This window comes from Salmo salar, chromosome 24, assembly GCF_965601325.2.
Source record: "Salmo salar chromosome 24, fSalSal1, whole genome shotgun sequence".
Taxonomy (NCBI): Eukaryota; Metazoa; Chordata; class Actinopteri; order Salmoniformes; family Salmonidae; genus Salmo; species Salmo salar.
Window position 1 is genome coordinate 5,525,535 of NC_138314.1, and position 19,912 is coordinate 5,545,446.

At 41.8% G+C, this 19,912-nt stretch overlaps 1 protein-coding gene across 1 annotated transcript in view; it reads right to left on the bottom strand.

Moving 5' to 3' along the window:
• col27a1b (collagen, type XXVII, alpha 1b) overlaps nucleotides 1-19,912 on the bottom strand; it is a 156,443-nt gene that overhangs the window by 60,563 nt on the left and 75,968 nt on the right. The gene's annotated exons all lie outside the window — the stretch shown is intronic.

Consider the following 19,912-nt stretch of genomic DNA (forward strand, 5'->3'; position numbering starts at 1 on the left):
ATCTACATCTCTGGGACACCCTCAAAATAAAGTTTATTTTATATGCTGATTTATATGCTGACAAAATGATTACAAAATATATGTTCCCACAATTATATTACTCCTGTCTGAACAGAATACTACACCAGCGAACATTATTTACTGTAGCCACAGAGGATCAATAGCTTCTACAATATTGCTGTGTATTAAGTTTTATTACAAGCACTTTCAGTCGTGAAGGCCGCAATTTGGGCAGTAAGCGTGACAAATATATACTGAACAAAAAACGCAACATGCAACAATTTCAAAGATTTTACTGAGTTACAGTTCATATAAGGAAATCAGTCAATTGAAATACAGTAAATTCATTAGGCCCTAATCTATGGATTTCACATGACTGGGAATACAGATATACATCTGTTGGCCACAGATACCTTAAAAAAGATGTAGGCCGTGGATCAGAAAATCAGTCCGTATCTGGTGTGACCACCATTTGCCTCATGCTATGCGGCACATTTCCTTCGAATAACATTGATTGTGGCCTGTGGAACGTTGTCCCACTCCTCTTCAATGGCTGTGTGAAGTTGCTGGACATTGGCGGGAACTGGAACACGCCATCCTACACATCAATTCAAAGCATCCCCAACATGCTCAATGGGTGACATGGTGAGTAGCCAGGCCATGGAAGAACTGGAACATTTTCAACTTCCAGGAATTGTGTACAGACCCTTGCGACATGGGGCTGTGCATTATCATGCTGAAACATGAGGTGATGGCAGCGGATGAATGGCACAACAATGGGCCTCGGGATCTCGTCAGGGTATCTCTGTACATTCAAATTGCCATTGATAAAATGCAATTGTGTTTGTCTGTAGCTTATGCCTGCCCATACCGTAACCCCACCACCACCATAGGGCACTCTGTTCACAACGTTGACATCAGCAAACTGCTTGCACACATAATGCTATGCTCGTGGTCTGCAGTTGTGAGACCGGTTGGACATACTGCCAAATTCTCTAAAACGTCATTGTAGGCAGCTTATGGTAGAGAAATGAATATTAAATTCTCTGGCAAAAGCTCTGGTGGACATTCCTGCAGTCAGCATATCAATTGCACGCTCCCTCGAAACTTGAGACATCTTTGGCATTGTGTTGTGTGACAAGGTGCACCTGTGTAATGATCATGCTGCTTAATCAGCTTCTTGATATGCCACACCTGTCAGGTGGATGGATTATCTTGGCAAAGGAGAAATGCTTACTAACAGTGATGTAAACAAATTTGTGTCCAGAATTTGAGAGAAATAAGCATTTTATGCGAATGGAACATTTCTGGGGTCTTTTATTTCAGCTCATGAAACATGGGACCAACACTTTACATTTTTGTTCAGTGTAAAACAGCTTGTTGCATTGTGGCCATAGACATATAATCCATAGAAGGATTTTGGAACCTCTAACCTTGGCACTCTGACTGTTAAACTCAGTGGTACACTAGCGATGGCTGCCAGTCCTGATGTGAATGGGAACAGCCATCTATGGATTATATTTATTTGGTTTGTTGCGGCTGTCAATCTGTCAAATGCCCACTGCTGAAAAGAGAAGACCAATCTGTCCGTAGAAGCCAAAATATTTTTCACAACTTTTGAGCGATTCTGAGCGAACAGCACTGTTTTTCAAAGTAGCTTATCTTGAGGTGGCTATTGGCACAAGTGCATCGGCCATCACCAGTGAGTAGCCTAGGCTTCATCTTCATCATTGGGTGAGTCAGTGTCACTGGAAAGTTTATTTTGTAGCCTACTGTGGCCTATATATGTGTATACATATATGTGTGTGTGTGTGTGTGTGTGTGTGTGTGTGTGTGTGTGTGTGTGTGTGTGTGTGTGTGTGTGTGTGTGTGTGTGTGTGTGTGTGAATATATAATTGTATGTATGTATGTATGTGTATATATGAACTTTCTGCAAACTGCAAATACAAATAAAATTGTTAAATTACGAGTCTGTGGAAAACGACCGGGATGGATGCCGAGAGAAGTTTGGATTGGTCTGCCATGTAGCATGCTTCTGTCTATAACATGAGCTGCTCAGTATGTGTAGATAATCCTTTCTCCTGTGGCTTTTTTGAACGATATCATGAAGAACTGCAAAAATGTTGCTACTGCTTTCAACATTTCTGACCTGAATTTAACAGGCGCTATTGACAAAGGTCAGTGGGAAAAAGTTGTGATGGACTACTTTCTGGAGGACGATCGTGCCATGCTGACTCTATATGACTCTGAAAATGAATCAGACGATGAGGAAATCCCTGATTTTAGGTAAAAACATTTTGATTGAACCAGACATTGTAGAGTCTTCAGATGACAGTGATGGGAAGAAATGGTGATCAACAGTGTTGTTGTCACCATTTGCATTAATAGTTATAGCCTAATGTTTGCTAGCTAGCTAACATTGAACCTAGTTGGTTAGCTTTAGCTACCTGCAGATTCATGCATGGTGTATGGTAGTATGGGTTGGGATTATGGGTCTAAACAAAAGATTCCACTATGCAAGTAACCATTTAACTGTAATGTTTACACTTTCTGCATCCTGTGCATGTGACAAATAAACATAGATTTGATTTGATATAGTGTGTGTTTACCAGAGATGGTAATGTGAAGAACAACATGACCTGCACCAAAGTCTGATTAGGATATAGGCCAAGGACTAGATAAAGTGTATTTTTACTACTACTTTTTGCTACTACCTTCAACACTTTTACTCTTAATCTTTGGATGTTTACTACACTCAGTCTGTTTAGCACATGGCCTCACACGTGAATCCTTAAAGAGATGGGTGGGGCTAAGGCTTAAGAGGGTGTGAACTATGCTGCATGGGTGTAGACAAAGAGGTGCTCTCTAGTAGGTGTACCAAAACATTCACAGGCCATTTTCTAGTCTCTACTTTCATATAATGTAAATAAATAAAAATGTAATGTTGCTACATCTGACTGAATCAAGATGGTGGATCACATACAGTACCAGTCAAAAGTTTGGACACACCTACTCATTCAAAGGATTTTATTTATTTAGACTATTTTCTACATTTAGAATAGTAGTGAAGACATCAACACTATGAAATAACACATATGAAATCATGTAGTAGGAAAAACAGTATGAACAAATCAAAATATATTTGCCTTGATGACAGCTTTGCATACTCTTGGCATTCTCTCAACCAGCTTCACCTGGAATGCTTTTCCAACAGTCTAGAAGGAGTTCCCACATACTGTATGCTGAGCACTTGTTGACTACTTTTCCTTCACTCTTTAGTCCAACTCATCCCAAACCATCTCAATTGGGTTGAGGTCGGGTGATTGTGGAGGCCAGGTCATCTGATGCAGCACTCCATCACTCTTGGTGCTCATTCTTGGTCAAATAGCCCTTACACAGACTGGAGGTGTGTTGGATCATTGTCCGGTTGGAAAACAAATGATAGTCCCACTAAGCACAAACCAGATGGGATGGCGTATCGCTGCAGAATGAAGTGGTAACCATGCTGGTTAAGTGTGCCTTGAATGCTAAATAAATCATTGACAGTGTCACCAGCAAGCACCCCCACACCATCACACCTCCTCTTCCTCTTCCATGCTTCACGGTGGGAACCACACATGCGGAGATCATCCGTTCACCTACTCTGCGTCTCAAAGACACAACAGTTGAAACCAATGATCTCAAATTTGGACTCATCAGACCAAAGGACAGATTTCCACTGGTCTAATGTCCATTGCTCGTGTTTCTTGGCCCAAGCATGTCTCTTCTTCTTAGAGTTGATGTTGAGATGTGTCTGTTACTTGAACTCTGTGAAGCATTTATTTGGGCTGCAATCTGAGGTGCAGTTAACTGCTGCAGAGGATAAGTTCATTAGAGGTAACTCTGGGTCTTCCTTTCTATGGCGGTCCTCATGAGAGCCAGTTTCATCATAGCACTTGATGGTTTTTGCGATTGCACTTGAAGAAACTTTCAAAGTTCTTGAAATGTTCGTCATTGACAGACCTTCATGTCTTAAAGTAATGACGGAACTTTTGACTGGTACTGTATATATGGCGCCAGACCAGGTTTTCCATAATGAAAAATGTGGCACCTGACATTTGACCTGTAGCATTTTAATTTACCAGACATTTGAGAAATTTACCGGGTGTGCTTAACCTGATTAGGGCGTCCACCCACAGTGCTCAGAATGACAGAAATCACATTTAGATTATAGTAATTCATCTTAATAGAACATGCAAGTCGAGGATGCCACAAAGTCTGTCCTTCCGATGCGCACTTTGAAGATGTTAGAATAACAGTCCACATTTAATTTTCCTCTGCCAACAAGATGAGTAACGAACAGCAAAATCACTAGCCTATGTCAATCTACTGTCCCCGATAGTAGAAAGGTTTACCCATTCTATTGGTCAGCTTGTCGAGAAAAATAGCCTATTCCAAACAGACTCTGTGACAGTTGTGGGACAATAGATTCCATATTCATACACCTAGTAGGCCTAGGATACATAAAAAAAAGTTTAAAAGCAATGAGTCTGATGCCTCAGATTAGGACATTTAGCTTAAATGTGGATAAACTATTAGGCCTATTTCTTCACATTATAAGCGCAGCAATGCACAAAAGACGGTATGCTAATGTTTTTTCATAATACAATTAGCGGGAAAGAAAGTTGAAAACCAATAGAACATGAGAGAAATAGGCTACTGGTTAGAAGACTGCCTTCCTGCCTATGCACTTGAATGGCGACCAGTTGAGAAAGAGGCCTAAAAATAGTAGTCACCAAAACTATTTTTAACACCAATTGCATTTAGAATTGTTGCTCAATGATTGGGCTTATAAAAGCGCTGTCTGACAAATTTTCCGCTCAAAGGCTCTGTATCTGTATGCTGTGCGTGTGTGATTAAATAATATACTGGACATAACGAATATACACGAGGCAATTTAATTCCACAAAATTATGCAAATTACCCCATAGACCGATAAGCATGGGTGAAATGTTTTTCCATCGACTGGTTTTCCATCAAGAATAGGCTAAAAAGCATTATTTCGCAATGGGATTTTTTTTCTTATCCTGAACAATTGGCCTGTGCGCCAGATTTATTTATTGGCTTTTAAAAAAATGTATCTGCTTAAAGCCGGCTATTACCTGCTAACGGAAACCATGCACTAGACAAGTGACCGGGAACATTTTAATTTATCGAATATTTGAGAAATTTTCCATTGACCTATACATTGGGTGGATAACCCATTAAGCCGTCCACCCACACAGCCAGTGCCATCAATATATTAGGGATATTGGCCAAATGATATGGCATCCACTGTATGATATGAATATTTAAAAAATCGAATATAAAGAAACAGAAGCTTAAGGCGTCAGCATGCTTCACTATGCCGACGAGGGGGCGTAGACTTTGGCTAATGAGTTCGGTGTGCCTGAACAGTGGAAAAAATCCTTGCTAAAGTCATCAAAATATCGTCATAATATATGCACAAACTGTTTCGCCCCAGAGAGAGAGAGAGCAAGAGGGAAAGTGAGAGAGCAAGAGAGAGAGAGAGCTGGTGGCATGCTACAAAACCAACATGCATTTATTTATCATTGTCAGGCTATTGATAGGCTACTGTGTCTGCTATACAGATATAGGCATACAGAAGGTGGCTAATTCGTACATTTTAGATCTGAATATTTTTTATAAAGAGAAGCATTATATTGTTTGATTATAGGAGAAACTCTGGTAGGACTAAAACATTCTTCCTCATCTCAAGTTCAACTGTTGGAGTCAGTTGGAGGGCTGACCCACACTGCCTTCATATCATAGGTCTGCAGTTTAATAGGCTAATAGCCACACCACACCAAACCTTCACAAAAGTTTCTAAACTTTATTAAGGTAACATCAAAAGTAAGTCAAGGCAATGACTCCCAAGTGGCACAGTGGTCTAAGGCACTGCATCTCAGTGTTAGAGGCATCACTACAGACCCTGGTTTGATCCTGGGCTGTATCACAACCGTCCGTGATCGGGAGTCCCATAGAGAGGCGCACAATTGGCCCAGCGTCGTCCGGGGTAGGCCGTCATTGTAAAATAAGAATTTGTTCTTAACTGACTTGCCTAGTTAAATAAAGGTTAAATAAAATGTTTATAGGGAAAATATGAAAAACTTCCTTTGGCCAAAGAAAATGGCTCAACATATTGAAACAAAACACTTGCAAACTGGTTTAAACCTTCACAAATGTCACATATACTCCCTCTCCGGCGCTCGAGGTCGTCAGGCTGCTCATTATTACGCACACCTGTCACCACCGTTACGCGCATCAGCGCCTCATCAGACTCACCTGGACTCAATCACCTGCCTGATTACCTCCCTTTGGTTCTTTACCTAGGCGTTATTGTTTCTGTTCTGCTGTTTTATGTCTGTACGCTACACGTGATTCTTGTTTTGTTCCTTGTGTTATTTATTATTAAAAGTCACTCCCTGAACTTGCTTCCCGACTCCCAGCGTATACATTAGAGAATAACGCCTCACCAAAGGGGAGCACCAGGGAGTTTTTCTTTTTTTGTGAGTGTAAGTCACGTCGGGTCCGGGTGCCGCTACCAGAGCAACCGGGGATGCCTCAGCTGGCTCGTCAGGCTTCCATGCCTCAGCCGGTTAGTCAGGTTTACAAGACCCAGTTGTCCCGTCAAGCGTCCATTGCCGAGTCTACCAAGGATGCCTCAGCTAGCTCGTCAGGCTCCCATGCCTCAGCTGGCTCGTCAGGTTCACAAGACTCGGTTTGCTCGGCAGGCTCCAATGCCTCAGTCGGTACATCAGGCTCCCGTACCTCGGCCGGTTCATCAGGCTTCCACGCCTCGGCCGGCTCGTCAGGTTCCCGCGCCTCAGTTGGCTCGTCAGGTTCCCGTGCCTCAGCTGGGTCGTCAGGTTCCCGCGCCTCAGCAGAAGCAACCGGCCCGCTCATGGTCCGCGGGACCGTCCCTCTGGTCGGTGTCCTGCGGCTGGAGCCGCACGTCAGGGAGGGGGTTCTGTCACGTATACTCCCTCTCCGGCGCTCGAGGTCGTCAGGCTGCTCATTATTACACACACCTGTCACCATCGTTACGCACATCAGTTCATCATCAGACTCACCTGGACTCAATAACCTGTCTGATTACCTCCCCTATATATGTCACTCCCTTTGGTTCTTTCCCTAGGCGTTATTGTTTCTGTTCCGTTGTTTCATGTATGTACGCTACTCGTGTTTCTTGTTTTGTTCCTTGTGTTATTTATTATTAAAAGTCACTCTCTGAACTTGCTTCCTGACTCCCAGCATATACTTTACAACAAAGAAGTTTTGAACAGGCTATATTTCAGTAATTACCAAGAAAGGCTAGTGCCTACCGTACCCATCAAATGACAGCAATAGGCTAATTATATTTATTTTACAACAGGCCTACTTAACTATCTTAAACTAAATACAGAAAACACAATTCAAAAGACAGATCAAACTTAATTTAGCAAACGAAAATGTGTCAACAGAATGAAACAAAACAGGTTCTGCATAGGCTATTTAAAGAACTGGTTTAGATTTTTTTTTAAATAGGCTTACAATAATATCAATGATATACAATATAATCATGATAAAACAAATGATTATAAATACGAAAACATTTATAAATTAAGTTCCAAAATTGCATCCTACCTGAAGAGAGTCACGCATGTGGCCATCATATAAATGATGTAAACTGCATGAAATGTGTTTAACATTTTCTCCACATCCTGCTAAAAACTTTCCCCCATGTATGGAAGTCCTAAAAACGCGTCTGCTCAACGGTAAGCTAGTAAAATGTTATTATAGATGCGTGTAATGTGTTACTGTCTGTAGGGCAGAACTTGGGAGATTCCCCCTAGCACTCCAAATTGAGAAAAGAGCTACCAAATTCTGGTGACCCTAAGCAACTGGCCCAAAAGCACCAGCTAAATTAAACTATTCGACCACAAATAACAAAATTCAAACAAATACAAATCTCTAATCAAAATACATACACTAATCATTGGCAAAACAAAAGAAGAAGAAACACTACGTAAGAACTGTGGGTTGGGTGAAGTACAGAATGAGCCGCACTTCCTAGTCCACTGCCCAAAATTTAATTAAAGAGTTGCAGGATTTTTGGAACTGCCTGTTTAGGAGAAAATCTGCATTTTGTTAAAAGAAAATGTAGATACAGTAGATGTCCAGTTCTGTCATAATATAAGAGGGACAATAGCTTCAGCCATGTCATACACATGAACCCTTGTATATTAAATGTGTCAATTGTTGCTGTTCGTTTACTTTTTTCACAAATGATTTTACAAGCATAATTTTTATATTCCTTTTCATATACATTCCTCTGGCAACAGTGGCAACCACCCACCCTCCTCTCCTCTTCTAACTTCACTATGAAGGAGAGGTTATTCAGCCAACTGGAACTTGCCCTCTCTTTGGTTGGAAAGACACATGGTGTTGGAGAGGCCCGCAGAGGTCAGCCAATCACAGTATCACTATACAGCTGCCACTCAAGGAGATGTCAGGGGCAAACTAAGAGAGCAAATGTATCTGTATGAAGGACCGCATGTCTCTATGTCAAACTAGGATATTGTGTGGATAGAGTGGGATTAGATCTAAGGAATTGCTATGGTGAAGACATTATTCCCCTTTTGACCCTTCTGAAGTACAGTATCCGCTTCATTGCTTGGAGGGCAAAGTTCCCCCTACTGGCCTACAGACAGCATGTCCATCAGTGAGCTGATTTTCCCAGTCGTCCCCAATTCAGCTACTGAGAAGTGCATGGGAGTGCATACTGCTCTAGAAATAGCCTACAATACCTATAAACATACCTGGCATGTGAGTACTCAGTAACACTTAATTTTAAGGGGTCCTTATTACAGTGTTATAACCAATGTTCCCTCAACATTTTTTCATCATTGAGCAATTTTCAAGTCTGCTGAGGGCAAACTTGATCGTTGCAAATGAAAATTCTGTGCAACTTCCAGTGCCTTTACTGTGAACACAGGCTGTACCCGCATTAGGTTAGTTTTAACAATGGTCAATTAGGCTACTGTGGCTATTTGATCATAATGTAGGCCTACCAGAGTGGCCTACCATCAAAAACAATGGAGAAAATGCATCCCATAACACTTTAACATGGAAATAGCTGTTTTATCGCATACAGTAGCAGCCAATGTGTGGTTTTCAATGTAGGCCTACATTCCATGAGACTTTTGAAAGAAACATGCAAGGCTTGACATTAACCTGTTTATACACTTCTACACTTCAGACGGAGGTGACTAAAAATGTTGTGTTGTTTGATGCAAGAAACCACTTTACAAAATAAAATGCATCATTATTCCCATAGTGGTATTACAGAGAATCAGACAAATTATGCTACCCGTAGCAAATACAACACTGCCCCTTTAAGACAAAAAAAGCTCTTTATCTGACTTGCTTTTCAAAGTCTACAAATACACACATTTTTTAATCTTGTAGGAAGCAATCCCTCCCCCATTGTTGACTACAAATTAACTAACTAACTAGCAAAGGATATGAACACATGTACAAATGTGCACACATCGCTACATGTAGCTCTCACTTTGATCTCAAATCAAGCACATCTACTCACGACTGCTGATGCTGTAAAAACAGTCCAGTTCAAAGTGAATGGCACAGATCCATATATGCAATGGTCTATTTGCATATAGGCCTACTGCAGCTCTGATTGGTTATGGTGCACCGGTCTGTGTAGAGAACGTGCCTGAGCCGTGCCTGTCAATGCAATATATATGCCTGTGTTATATGTTATATCCTGCCTGTTTGGCCCTGTCCGGGGGTATCGTTGGACGGGGCCACAGTGTCTCCAGACCCCTCCTGTCTCAGCCTCCAGTATTTATGCTGCAGTAGTTTGTGTCGGGGGGCTAGGGTCAGTCTGTTATCTGGAGTATTTCTCCTGTCTTATCCGGTGTCCAGAGTGAATTTAAGTATGCTCTCTCTAATTCTCTCTCTCTTTCTCTCTTTCTCTCTTTCTTTCTCTCTCTCAGAGGATCTAAGCCCTAGGACCACGCCTCAGGACTACCTGGCCTGATGACTCCTTGCTGTCCCCAGTCCACCTGGCCGTGCTGCTGCTCCAGTTTCAACTGTTCTGCCTGTGTCTATGGAACCCTGACCTGTTCACCGGACATGCTACCTGTCCCAGACCTGCTGTTTTCAACTCTCTAGATGCAGCAGGAGCGGTAGAGATACTCTGAATGATCGGCTATGAAAAGCCAACTGACATTTACTCCTGAGGTGCTGACCTGTTGCACCCTCTACAACCACTGTGATTATTATTATTTGACCCTGCTGGTCATCTATGAACATTTGAACATCTTGGCCATGTTCTGTTATAATCTCCACCCGGCACAGCAAGAAGAGGACTGGCCACCCCTCATAGCCTGGTTTCTCTCTAGGTTTCTTCCTAGGTTCTGGCCTTTGTAAGGAGTTTTTCCTAGCCACCGTGCTTCTACATTTGCATTGCTTGCTGTTTGGGGTTTTAGGCTGGGTTTCTGTACAGCACTTTGTGACATCAGCTGATGTTCGAAGGGCTTTATAAATAAATTTGATTGATTGAATATAACCCTACTCCGATGCGTTCTGCCTACAAAATCTCTTGTATAGTTCGTTTTGCATACTAAGTCTTGCACAGTTCGTTTTGTTTTGGTATGTTGCATTGAAAGTGGATTATACTGCGTTGATTCGATCACAATTCCCACATTAAAGGGAAACGTTGATAGTGTTACGAACGGGGAAAACTCTAGAAAGTTGACTGAAGTTCAAACTCATACTTCTCTGCCCTCACTGATATTTCTTCTAAGTGGCAGTACTGGGAGCTAGACAGAACATTAGATATAACATATGTAATTATTGTCGTGTTTACCGATTTCTATTAAATATTACTTATAATTACTTAAAGTATGAGTGAAATAGTTTTCCTTACATTTTTTTCATTAAGCATGTTACGCCAACAACAGAATGGTGTGAGCATATATAGGTCATAAAAAATATTCATGCAAGTAGACCACTGATTGGCCAATTCATCCTCCTCTTGACCGCTGATTGGCCAGCTCATCCTCCTCGGGGAGATGACGACATATTCTATGAGGAAATACCAAGCATTTGTTTGAGGTGGGGTTTTTGAAGTGTTCTTTTCTCCAATTTATACTTTGGCCACAAATACCAGTACAGATGTCGGATTTTAATATGACTCATTTCGTCACAGATTGATTGATGAGGTTTTGATGTTTGTGTGCTGTGCCTTTTTTTCTCCACACATAGTGTTGTGTGTTCCTTCCAAACAACACAACTTTAGTTGTCCACAGAATATTTTGCCAGTAGCGCTGTGGAACATCCAGGTGCTCTTTTGCGAACTCTTTTGGACAGCAATGACTTCTTCCATGGTGTCCTCCCATGAACACCATTCTTGTTTAGTGTTTTACGTATTGTAGACTTGTCATCAGAAATGTTAGCATCTTCCAGAAATTTCTGTAAGTCTTTAGCTGACACTCTAGGATTCTACTTAACCTCATTGAGCATTCTGCGCTGTGCTCTTGCAGTCATCTTTGCAGGATGGCCACTCCTAGGGAAAGTAGCAACAGTGCTGAAATTTCTCCACTTATAGACAATTTGATTTACCGTGGACTGATTTTTAGAGATACTTTTGTAACCCTTTCCAGCTTTATGCAAGGCAACAATTCTTAATCTTAGGTCTTCTGAGATCTCTTTTGTTCGAGGCATGGTTCACATCAGGCAATGTTTCTTGTGATATGCAAACTCAAATTTTGTGAGTGTTTTTTATGGGGCAGGGCAGCTCTAACCAAAATCTTCAATCTCGTCTCATTGATTCGAATCCAGGTTAGTTGACTCCTGACTCCAATGAGCTTTTGGAGAAGTCATTAGAGTAAGGGGTTCAAATACTTTTTCTAACCTACACTGTGAATGTTTAAGTGATGTATTCAATATAGACAAGAAAAATACAATAATTTGTGTGCTATTAGTTTAAGCACACTATGTTTGTCTATTGTTGTGATTTATGTCAAATCTATGCAGAAATGCAGGTAATTCCAAAGGGTTCACATACTTTTTCTTGCCACTGTATCTGACACGAATAACAAGTAACAGAATCAATCTCCTCAGTACCAATTAATGAATGAAGTTGACACCGACCAGAATAATTATCCTATGGAATAAGGTCCTCCTCTTGTATATTGCTTGGTCAGCTGCTCCATCATTTTGAACATGACAGGTAAGCTTGCATGCATGATATCGTACAGGCTACGATTTTTTGAGATTTTACTGACTGTTTAAGAAGGATTAATAGCCAGAATAGTGGTGTTTCAATGTAAAGCTAATATTGCATTAGAGCTGTTCATATTCTGTTTTCTTTCTAATGTGTAGGCTTGCTTTGTGACTAATTCATACAACTATCACAACCGAGCATATTATTAAATGACACCAATGTTCAAGATAACATGGTTGTATATTCATTGAAAACTAATATTGAACGGTGATATGATGCAATCTAAATAGATTAGGCCTAGGCTACTTTATCCTAATGTAAGCTAAATGCATTGGCTATAAAACAAATACTGGCATGTGATAAAGGATAACATAAGTATATAAATGCATATCAAACAGGAATATATATTCAGTGAAATGAATACAGTATTGTCATATTATTGATAACTTTCTCTCTCCTTGCCGGAGATTAGACAGATGAACTGTAGTCACTGGATGCCCAAGCCCCAATTTTTTTATTTTACCTTATTTAACTAGGCAAGTCAGGCAAGAACATATTCTTATTTTACAATGATGGCCTACTCTGGCCAAACCCGGGCCAATTGTGCGCCGCCCTATGGGACTCCCAATCACGGCCGGATGTGATGCAGCCTGGATTTGAACCAGGGCCTGCAGTGACACATCGTCACTCGATGCAGTACCTTAGACCGCTGCGCCACTCGCCAATGCAATGGAGTAAAATGTGATTACAGTTACTCAACAGTTGAATGAAAAATTCATATGACAGTCATTTGTTGAACATTTTAACATAATTTGGTGAATAAATAAACGTTATACCTACATTTTGCAAAGTTATTACTTATTCTTCAGAAATATGTTATATAACATTAATTATATAACATTAATTATGATTATTATAATATTTTTTTTTCACTGCACCGCTAAGTGTTATGGGATAGCTTCCCCGACTAAGGATACATGGGATTGGGACATGCCAATTTTGACGTCCTGCCTAGAAATCCTGCCTCAAAAGGAAGCATCCTTATTATCGCCAGCTAATGTCTCGTTAAACCATCAATACGCGCTAAATTTACCCGCACAGCTGATCTCAAGTGCAACCATTATTGGTCACCTCATTATCGCTCCCTAAAAGATGATGACAGTGTCCTGCTTGCAAGTCTTTCAAGATATGTTCGCCCTCTGGTTGGTATTGTCATCTCAACTTATGTCATAGCCTAATGGAGACCAATATCTATCTTGTGTTATTAAGATATATAAAATGATGGTTGTTGATGTGTATGGCTGCATTTCAGATAAATGTTTGTACATTTGAATGTTGCAGTAATAGGACCTAGGCCTAGTATTTGAGCGAGCGAGAGAGAACATTATTTTGATAGCAAGCCCTGATCCCAATGACTTGACTGCCCTCACATGGAGAGAAAGAGAACTGCTCATATTCAGCCACTCACGAGGCTGATCTGAATTTCCTGATGGATCACGCAAATTCTCAGCGAAAAAAGAGTGATCAAGTTAAGATCCGACATCTGTATAGGACTAGTCAACAACATTATTTGGATATAAGTTAACAGAATAAGAACTTTTAAAAGTGAGATTTTCCCTGGGAAGTTAGTTTAAGGCATCAACAACCTCGAAGATGCCCACAATTTGTGTTTACACTGACTCCTAGTGACAGTGTGCAAAGAACCGGGATCAATAAGAAGGTAATGTGCAAATCCAGACATAAGAGATTGCTGCGAAATAAACAAAGTGTGGTAGAGAAAAAAATGTACACACAGGAGAGAGTAGGTAGGTTTTCCATGCAATTTTTTTGCTTTTTTGTATACTTGTGGTAACTCACCTATGAGTAGTTCCTTTTCGATGTAAACACTAGCTAGTTTATTAATGTTAGCAAGCACCATTATTAGTATAATGATAGCTGTGTACCATAACAACTAGGTAGCTAGGCCTAGCAATAGGCCTAAACCCTAAATGATAGAAATCATGATAATAATGATAGCAGACATATTGGAGGAAGGAATCTATACCGTCTCTGATTATAGCTAGCTAGTAGGCTAATTGTTGTGTATTTGCTAAATTGTCATACATTATTTTTCTCCACCACAGATTTCCATAAGATCTCAGAGTCCAGAAAGAAACAGATGAAGCCAGATTGTTGTCGATTTCCTAGCCTTTACAAGTGCTAGCCTAGACATGTGCACTATCGTCTAGGATCAATGGTTCTTCACAGGTCACAAAAGGGTTCTTTACTGTTTTAATGATAATTGAAATGTAGGGGAGGCGGCTTATTCAAATATGTGGGTGTGTGTCACGTCCTGACCAGTAAAAGGGGTTATTTGTCATTGTAGTTTGGTCAGGGCGTGGCAGGGGGTGTTTGTTTTGTGTGTTTTGGTGTTTTTGGTTTAGGTTCTATGTTTTCTATTTCTATGTTTACATCTAGTTTTCTATTTCTATGTTGGGTTTTTGGCAATGACCTCCAATTAGAGGCAGCTGGTTGTCGCTGTCTCTAATTGGAGGCCATATTTAGTTGTGTTTGTTTCACTTGTGTTTTGTGGGTGGTTGTTTCCTGTGTAGCCTGTGTTGCCTTACGGAACTGTTTCGTCGTTTTGTTTATTTTGTTTAAGTGTTATCTTTAAATAAATTAAGAAGATGAGCACTATACCTGCTGCGCCTTGGTCCAATCCTTACGACGCCTATGACAGAACCACCCACCAAACAAGGACCAAGCAGTGGGGATTGGAGCACCGAGGAAAAGGATGGACTTGGGAGGCGGAACGACGTTTCTGGGAGATGAAACTAAGGGAGCTACATGAGGCCGAGAGGCATCCCCCAACAACAATTTGGGGGGGGGGGGGCACATGGGGAGTTTGGCAGAGTCAGGGTGAAAACCTGAGCCAACTCCCCGTGCTTATTATGGGGAGCGACGGATCAAGCAAGCACCTTGTTATGCGGAGATACGCACTGTGTCACCAGGGCGCAGCTACAGCCCGGTGCAGTCGGTATGGGCTCCTCAGCATTGCAGGGCGAGAGTTGGCCAGCAGCCAGGAAGAAGTGCGCCGGCACAACGGATCTAGTCTCCAGTGACGCTCCCCAGCCCGGAGCCTCCAGCGACGCTCCCCAGCCCGGAGCCTCCAGCGACGCTCCCCAGCCCGGAGTCTCCAGCGACGCCTCTCAGCCCGGGGCCTCCAGCGATGCCGCGCAGCCCAGAGTCTTCTGGACGGGAGCTACGCCCAGAGCCACCTCCATAGTGGGAGGATTGGGAAGGGGGGGTGTAGCACAGGGACCGTCGTTGACGGTGGCCACCCTCCCTTCCCTCCCTTTAAGTTTGGGGTTGTTTTTGTTTTTGAGGTGCATTCGGGGTCTGCACCTTTGGGGGGGGGGGGGGGGGGGGGGGGGTACTGTCACATCCTGACCAGTAAAAGGGGTTATTTGTCATTGTAGTTTGGTCAGGGCGTGGCAGGGGGTGTTTGTTTTGTGTGTTTTGGTGTTTTTGGTTTAGGTTCTATGTTTTCTATTTCTATGTTGTGTTTTTGGCAATGACCTCCAATTAGAGGCAGCTGGTTGTCGTTGTCTCTAATTGGAGGCCATATTTAGTTGTGTTTGTTTCACTTGTGTTTTGTGGGTGGTTGTTTCCTGTATAGCCTGTGTTGCCTTACGGAACTGTTTCGTCGTTTTGTTTATTTTGTTTAAGTGTTATCTTTAAATAAATTAAGAAGATGAGCACTATACCTGCTGCGCCTTGGTCCAATCTTTACGACACCTATGACAGTGTGTGGTTTGCACACAGCTCTTTTTGTTCTTTATAGAAGCATTCTGCATAAAGGTTCTATAAAATAACCATATATAACCCCAAAAAGGGTTGCAACCAAAGCAGAACCGTTTGTTAATATGTAACCTGTTACATAAATGTAATAATGCCCTCGAAGCCGGTGTATGGAGGACATTTTGGCACGGTTTGCCGGACCTTGACGAACAATATATCCTCCAAACATTGGCTTCTCTGGCATTATCACTTAAGTACCCCTCAAGATACACAGGATTTAGCTCGTTAACATTAAGTGTAACAACTAGTAATTACATTTCACTTATCCAGATAGTACTCTGTGGTGTACTAGTAGGTTTATCTTCCCACTTGGATGGTAAAGGAGACTCAGGATGTCATAATGGGAAACATATACATTAATTATAAGTCATTTTTAAATGTATAATCTGGGATGACACCCATATGGTAGACCCCAATCAGAGAGGTTGACGTAGAACCTTTATGCAAATCTGATCTGTTTTTGTAAACTCAACCAAGTTAACCCAGATTATACACTTTTGGGGTTCATTTCCTAGCAACAATGTGGAGATTTTAAAGAGTGTACATTTACGGGTTGGTAATTAGAGCCTAGTGAGCCTTCAACCGTTCTAATCTTGGACACCCAGTGCAACTGTCCACAAGAGATTACAACCTTGTGAAAGTTGTTACTGAATCGGATGCTGTCGAGAAGAAACAAAACACTAAATTGGTGAATTTAGTGGAAACTTGCCTACATGTAAAAAGCATGGTAACACGCATTTGTTGTACACCTCTGTAATTACAGACTGTAACAATCACAAGTTACATGCTGTTTTTATAGCGTACGGAGCTGTGAGGGGAACGGCACCTCCGTACCTTCAGGCTCTGATCAGGCCCTACACCCAAACAAGGGCACTGCGTTCATCCACCTCTGGCCTGCTCGCCTCCCTACCTCTGAGGAAGCACAGTTCCCGCTCAGCCCAGTCAAAACTGTTCGCTGCTCTGGCACCCCAATGGTGGAACAAGCTCCCTCACGACGCCAGGACAGCGGAGTCAATCACCACCTTCCGGAGACACCTGAAACCCCACCTCTTCAAGGAATACCTAGGATAGCATAAAGTAATCCTTCTAACCCCCCCCCCTAAAAGATTTAGATGCACTATTGTAAAGTGGTTGTTCCACTGGATATCATAAGGTGAATGCACCAATTTGTAAGTCGCTAAGCGTCTGCTAAATGACTTAAATGTAAATGTAAATTATTATGATTAACTACAATACTTGTTACAGTGTAATTATGCATGTTATTACATTGTAATAAGGACCCCTTAAAATGTAGTGTTACCAGGTACTCTATGTCTCTAAGCATGTCAATGAATGAGCATACATATGAATGTGCAATGAACACGCCAGGTTATAGTTCACACCTTCTCCAGATATCACTGAGTCCACAGAAAGCCAAGTTAATAAACAGATCACCGACCATTCCGAGTCCCACCATACCTTCTCTACTATGCAATCTGGTTTCCGAGCTGGTCATGGGTGCACCTCAGCCACACTCAAGGTCCTAAATGATATCATAACCGCCATAGATAAAAGACAGTACTGTGCAGCCGTTTTCATCGACCTGGCCAAGGCTTTCGACTCTATCAATCACCACATTCTTATCGGCAGACTCAATAGCCTTGGTTTCTCAAATGACTGCCTCACCTGGTTCACCAACTACTTCTCAGATAGAGTTCAGTGTGTCAAATCGGAGGGCCTATTGTCCGGACCTGTGGCAGTCTCTATGGGGGTGCCACAGGGTTCAATTCTTGGGCCTACTCTTTTCTATGTATATATCAATGATGTTGCTCTTGCGGCTGGTGATTCTCTGATCCACCTCTACGCAGACGACACCATTCTGTATACATCTGGCCCTTCCTTGGACCCTGTGTTAACAAACCTCCAAATGAGCTTCAATGCCATTCAACACTCCTTCCGTGGCCTCCAACTGCTCTTAAATGCTAGTAAAACCGATTGCTGCCCGAACCTGCCCACCCGCCTAGCATCACTACTCTTGGACGGTTCTGACTTAGAATATGTGGACAACTACAAATACCAAAGTGTCTGGTTAGACTGTAAACTCTCCTTCCAGACTCACATTAAGCATCTCCAATCTAAAATTAAATCTAGAATCGGCTTCCAATTTCGCAACAAAGACTCCTTCACTCATGCTGCCAAACATACCCTCGTAAAACTGACTATCCTACCGATCCTCGACTTTGACGATGTCATTTACAAAATAGCCTCCAACACTCTACTCAGCAAATTGGATGTAGTCTATCACAGTGCCATCCGTTTTGTCACCAAAGCCCCATATACTACCCACCACTGTGACCTGTATGCTCTCGTGGGCTGGCCCTCGCTACATATTCGTTGCCAAACCCACTGGCTCCAGGTCATCTATAAGTCTTTGCTAGGTAAAGCCCCGCCTTATCTCAGTTCGCTGGTCTCCATAGCAACACCCACCCGTAGCAAATGCTCCAGCAGGTATATTTCACTGGTCATCCCCAAAGCCAACACCTCGTTTGGCCGCCTTTCCTTCCAGTTCTCTGCTGCCAATGACTGGAACAAATTGCAAAAATCACTGAAGCTGGAGACTTATATCTCCCTCACTAACTTTAAACATCAGCTGTCAGAGCAGCTTACCGATCACTGTACCTGTACACAGCCCATCTGTAAATAGCACACCCAACTACCCCATATTATTATTATTATTTTTGCTCTTTGCACCCCAGTATCTCAACTTGCACATCATCATCTGCACATCTATCACTCCAGTGTTAATGCTAAATTGTAATTATTTCACCACTATGGCTTATTTATTGCCTTACCTCCCTAACCTTACTACATTTGCACACACTGTACATCGATTTTCTATTGTGTTTTTGACTGTACGTTTGTTTATCCCATGTGTAACTCTGTGTTGTTGTTTTTGTCGCACTGCTTTGCTTTATCTTGGCCAGGTTGCAGTTGTAAGTGAGAACTTGTTCTCAACTGGCCTACCTGGTTAAATAAAGGTGAAATAAAACATGTAAACATGTAAAAAGTCCAGAGCTTCTTCATGGTGTGGAGGGCTGTGGTATAAATGATCAAAGACCAAACAGTGAATGGCTTGTGGCATATAACTATGTAACTAACGGTAACATTTAATAACTAATTATGTAACAAAGTCTCAGACTGGAATCATTATCCGCTCAGGACTCAGGAGTAGAGAATCTTCAGGTCTTACTTTCAGAAAGAAACAAGTAAGATCAAATGCAGTGCGAGGTCTGCATATTTTCAATTCATCAAGTGTGACTTATGTTTAGCATGTCTTTCACCATACACATTGTGTGTGTGTGTGTGTGTGTGTGTGTGTGTGTGTGTGTGTGTGTGTGTGTGTGTGTGTGTGTGTGTGTGTGTGTGTGTGTGTGTGTGTGCATGTGTTGAGTTAAGGACTGCCTGGAAGCAAACAGCCATGGTGTGCAGTTTCACTACTTCAGTGCACTCGTGAAGTGATCAAGTACTCTTAACTGCTGTACTGAAATTATGTAAATCAGTCATTCAAATTCTGTAAATAGATCGTTTCTGTTGTTTTGCTAATCATTGAATCCAAACAAAGATATTAAATCAAGTAGACCTATGACTATAAAAACAACAAGAGAAACCTTCAAAAAGACATGCTGAACCTAAAATAGCATTTGTTTTCTCTTTGATTGAGCCTGCCTGAAGTGCCAGATGGGCAGTCATTTAACTTTTGGGACTATTCCAGTTGGTCCATTGTGCCAGGCAGACTCTATCAAGTGCAGCTTAAGTATTTGA